We start from the raw sequence: 5,347 nt of genomic DNA, 5'->3' as shown, positions 1-5,347 counted from the left end.
CGGGCTGCTGTCTATGGGGTCGCACAGACTCGGACACGACTGAGGTGACTTAGCAGCAGCAGCAGAGGATGTGTGCTTCTGTCAGGTCTAAACTTATGGTTTCTCCTGCTCATTTCTAGAAATGTGTTCTAGGTAGTGCTGCAGTGGATAGAAGGGAAGAAATTTGCCTTGGAGGGCAAAGCGAATTCCAGATCTGTGGGACTTCTATTGATAAAATGGACTTTTTAAAGTTTCACAGTGGTTTACCATCACTAAACCAGGTTGTGCTAACCTCTTGCCTGGAGAGAGAATGTTGGTTGAACCCATGTGAATTCAACAACTTGAAGACCTAAAAGACTTGAGCTACCAGTCCAGGTTCGATGCACGATACTGGATGCTTGGGGCTAGTGCACTGGGACGACCCAGAGGGATGGTATGGGGAGGGAGGAGGGAGGAGGGTTCAGGATGGGGAACACATGTATACCTGTGGCGGATTCATTTTGATATTTGGCAAAACTAATACAATTATGTAAAGTTTAAAAATAAAATAAAATTAGAAAAAAAAAAAAAGACTTGAGCTAGTTGATTTGGAAGAACTAAAAGATCCTCTAAAATCTGTAAGTATTGTAAAAAGTTTCTGAAAATTCTGAAAAGTTTTCCCACTGAGGACTTAAAAAAAAACAACCAAAAAACCCATAACTCCCTTTTGCCCAAGAAAATAACCAAGAAAGAAATGATAAAAACTTTTTTTCAGTTCTCTCAGTCTAAATATATCAATATACAAAAACATGGTAATTTTATGAGTGAAACAAGTTATACATAATGCATTTTTATGTTCCTAAACGAACAGCATGACTTTATATCTGTAAAGGGCACTAAAAATAAGCTTTGCATGTATTTCAGTCCCCTGCCCCCAAATTTTCTTTGAAGAAAAATTTTTTTGTTCTTCCGTAGCTTAAAATTTCTGAAAAATCTCTGTATCTGGTCTGTTCCTTTTGTTCTTTCTGCCTTGTAGCTTGGGTTCTATTTCTGTAAAGTGGATAAGTGTGAAATTAACTGTTCTTTTAGCCTAACTGATAGATGAGATTTAACTCTCTGTCATTTACCTGCTGGGTGTCTAGAGAGCTCGGGCTCTGGGGTGAGTGTTCTGTCCATGGTTTTTGCCAAGGTGGGCTTCATTTCTTCCCAGCTTTAGTTCCCACTAGGGCCCATCAGGCACACTGACACTCAGTGTTTATCCAAACAATTCAAGAACCATACAGCCAGAGAATAATTTGTCTTCATGACACACCTAGGAGGCATTCAGGCAAAAAGGCTGTTACAGTGGTGGGGCATTGGCAAGAGCATCAGTTTGGAGTCTGGACAGAGTGCTTGGGGGCCGAGACTCTTGGGCTCTGCCACCAGCTTTGTGGGATCGTAGGAAGGTCTTTTCCCCTCTCCGAGACCTTTATTGTTCACCGAAAGGATGAGGGTATTGGATAAAAGCTCTTTGGACCTCATACGCGCCAATGTTCTATAAATGTATTATTTTGAGCCCACATTTCAAAATAAGAAGGTCGCAGCATTGATCTAAGGTTATAAAATAGACTAATGAGGAAATTCCCTGATGGTCCAGTGATTAGGACTTGGCACTTTGACTGCCAAGGGCCCAGGTTCAGTCCCTGATCAGGGAACTAAGATCCCACAAGCCATGCAGTATGGCCAAACAAACAAAACAAAACCCAAAAAAGACTAATGGGAGAGTTGCTCTTTCTTGCTTCTGAATGGCACTGCAATTTTTGGAACAAACATGTTTGTCCACATTAACATGCTGGACAATCTTGGTTTACCATGGGAAAGAGAGAAAATACTCTAGGGGAAAGAAGGGTGGAAGGAAGAGAATAAATCCTCCTGGTGCCTGAAACTCTGTGGCATAGTGGTAATAATCTCAATACCCACTTTAGGCTGTGTCACCTTGCTAGCTCTTTAGGAAGAGAGCTGGAAAAGGAATGCTCCCTTAGTCTCTGGTGCTGTTTTGTTGGCTTATTTCCTTCCAAAACCTTCCCTTGAATGCCTGAGTTTGCTTACAGTCAGCCAGCTTGATACTGGCTTTGAGCGATTCCTGACCAATGCAGTAATGACCGGCCTACCCTGCCTGCTGTGGTGATGGAGCTGGGCTGAGGAGCTGGGTGGTGTTTCTGTCCCTGTGGCACAAGAGACTGTGGGACTCCTTTGCCCTTCCAGAAATGACTCCAAGGGCAGGATAGCCAGGAGGCAGACAGGGAGGCTGCCCTTGTTTTGTTTCCAGCTGGTTGGCAGACCCGAGAGGCTCAAATGAACATCTGAATTTAAGAGTGCTTAACGCTGATTCAAATCTTAAGCTGCCTTCTAAACTTTTGAGTGGATTGGAGTCAATATGTGAAATACACATACATGCTCTTTCAAAAATGACTAATCTCACTCAACCACGCTGTTTCCTTTCTTTCTGCCCACATTCTAACACCCCCAAGGGTGGTTTCTATTTATTGTCAATAAAGGCACTTCTTAGATTGCTTAGATATGAAAATGAAAATAAATGCCTTAGTTTATATATGAAATGATGTGGGTTAAAATACATGCAGAAAGTAATTCTGAAAAATTGGAAATAACCTAAATTTCCTTCAATGGAGATTTGATAATTGATAGTAATTCACACATGAAATATAAGGCAGCATTTAAAACCATAATGGAAAAGAATATAAAAAAGAATGTGTACATAGGCCTCATTTTGCTCAATCGCAGATATTAGCACAACATTGTAAATCAACTATGCTTAACTAAAAATAAAATGATGATATAGATACATCTTTGTTGATATGAAAAAGTATTCTGATATATGAAACAGGTTAAAACTATATGTATTAGATGATCCTGTTTTTGCAAAGACAAAAGTATATATGCATATACTATAAGCCTTAAAAAAATCTGTAAGAGAGGACTCACCTAGGCATGTGTATTTGGGGGCTGAAAAGAGGTTCTGTGTCCATGTGGTCTGGGCCTCAGGCCTTAACATTTTCACCACACTGTTTCAGCACTGTTACTTTGGTTTCCGATCCTCTATACTTCATGTTCAAAGAAAAAATTGAGCAGTGGACAACTGTGGTGATAGGAAATATGGATGATGTGTTTTCTGCTTGGCAAGCTGATTTTTTTTTTTTTTTCTACAGTGAACATTTATTGCCTCTCTGACAAAATAGCAAAAATTAGAAAAAGGGGTCCAGGAGACCCTCCTTTGCTTGGGATGTCTTGGTTGAGATTAATTTGAGCTTCATTTATAGTTCAGATGGCTGAATCTTCTTTTCCCCCTTATTCTTTTTTGGCTCTGAGTTCTTTCTACTCTGTTATTTTGCGTATCTGTGTCCCTTTCCAGCCATGAAGATAGCTTGACATGTGGCAGATTGGGCGGAACCGTCCAAAAGAAAAGTTGGTCCTCCTCCATTTGGGTGGATAATCCTGACCTCTTGGCAGTTTGGCTCACCTGTTGGCAGGGGTGCAGACATTGCCTGGGAAACTAGAGAAAACCAGCAGTAGGCAGAGGACGAAGAAGTGGTTGATATGAGGAGATTTAATCACCACTGTGGAAAATCAAATTACTGTTCTCAATTCTTCACAGCATTCAAAGAGAGTATTCATCAATGCCCTTGCTATGGCCTCATAGCAAGGGTGGTTGCAGTATATGTTCTGCCCCTTAACTTTGGGTTTGGCCAAAGGGAATATTAGTGGATGGGGGATTACAGAGGCTTGAAGAGCCCATACATTCAGGCTGCAATTTTTGTACATCCGTGACCCACCATGAGAACTTCCTCCAGGCAGCTGTTGCCCCATCAGCCTGGGCTCCAGAATAAATATAATGCCTTCAACCCAGCCTGTAGTCTGGAGCCAAGTGCTGCTGAACGCCTGCCCGAAGCGAGTTCCCCCAGCCCAGCCCAGCCTGGACTAGCCAAACCGTAATCAGTCTTGCAGACTCGTGAGTAGGAGACTAAATCCTAGCTGTTTGAAACCACTGAGTTTTGGGGTGGTTTATTGTGTAACTTCCCTGAGGCTGTAACTGGTTGGTACACTGGTCTAGGTCTGTTAAACAGACCCACCGGAGTCCTTGCTGGCTGAAAAGAGATTTCTCCCTGCCTGTGTGTGATAAATATGCAAAAACCATCCAAAAATGTGATGATGATAACCTGGAAAGAAAAGAATATGGTCAGCCTGACTTCGCATCCAGGGCAAATTTAACTTTCCCTCCTTGATTATAAATGAATTCCAGCATTTCAGTTAAGGAACTGAATACATTAAGGAATACATTACTAATATTCTAACCCTAGGTCCAGGGAAGTTCAGTTTGTGGTCAATGCCTGAAAAGTTAATGAGTCATTAGGAACAGTGTACAAGCCAGGAAGCCCCAACTATACCACTGACTCTGGACTTTCTGTCAACCTTATTGTTTTTCAGAGGAACTCCTTCCTCTCATTTTAGCTTTGCTCTAACCTCCAGGAGGCTGCTGGACAAGTCCGAGGTCATTGGAGGGAATGGTATTAGAAAACTCACAGACACAGTGGCAGTGATATTGGGTGTGTTTCGCTTTCTGGCCAAGCTGAGAGGTTTCCTTGAAGCCAGGATCGTGTTTAGATTGCCAAATGCATGTGTTGCCCTAAGGTTCACCGTCTCCTTCTGTGCTTGGCAAGAAATGTGGAACTCTCTTGGATGCTTGCCTTGTGTGCAATCAATGTTTAATGCTCATTAGATGGCTGCAGCACAGTCCCGGGTGGGGGGCCACGCTCAAGGACAAAGACTTGGGGACAGAGCACCCGGACGTCATCAGATTGCTCCCTATAACAGCGAGGAAGTGAGGCCTCCACATACAGCACACCCTGCAAGCAGTAGGGCTGGAGCTGAGCTAGAAGCCAGAGCAGCAAGACCTTTCCCCCTGACTTTCAATGGTTGCTGTTTAGTTGCCACGTCATGTCCAACTCTTATGTGACTCATGTACTGTAGCCCGCCAGCCTCCTCTGTCCATGGTTTTCCTGGGGAAGAATAATGGAGTGGGTTGCTGTTTCCTTCTCTAGGGGATCATCCTGATCCAGAGATCAAACCTGTGTCTCCTGCATTGGCAGTTGGATTCTTTAAACTTGAGCCACCTGGGAAGCCCAACTTTCACTGGTACCCATATGTTTTTGGCCTTTCTTACCTTTTCTCTGCAGGATACACACTGAATGGGAATTCACTTATGAGGCTAGTATTTTAAAGCAATGAACTTTAAAACATGGTCCACATTGTCAGTTTAGGTAGTTGGAAAATATAGAAGGGTGCAAACAGAAAACAAAGTCACTTGTGATCCCACAGACCAGATGCAGGCACC

The 5,347-nt window shown here is 42.8% G+C and overlaps 1 non-coding gene across 1 annotated transcript; it reads left to right on the top strand.

Moving 5' to 3' along the window:
- Window positions 1-1,579: 1,579 nt before the first annotated feature.
- On the top strand, window positions 1,580-1,652 carry TRNAQ-UUG (transfer RNA glutamine (anticodon UUG)). The gene has a single exon. It is a non-coding gene; the product is annotated as a tRNA-Gln (tRNA).
- Window positions 1,653-5,347: the final 3,695 nt, after the last annotated feature.

Source organism: Bos mutus, chromosome 5, assembly GCF_027580195.1.
Source record: "Bos mutus isolate GX-2022 chromosome 5, NWIPB_WYAK_1.1, whole genome shotgun sequence".
Lineage (NCBI taxonomy): Eukaryota > Metazoa > Chordata > Mammalia > Artiodactyla > Bovidae > Bos > Bos mutus.
The sequence above is the reverse complement of the archived record's forward strand: the minus strand, read 5'-3'. Positions and strand labels throughout refer to the sequence as shown.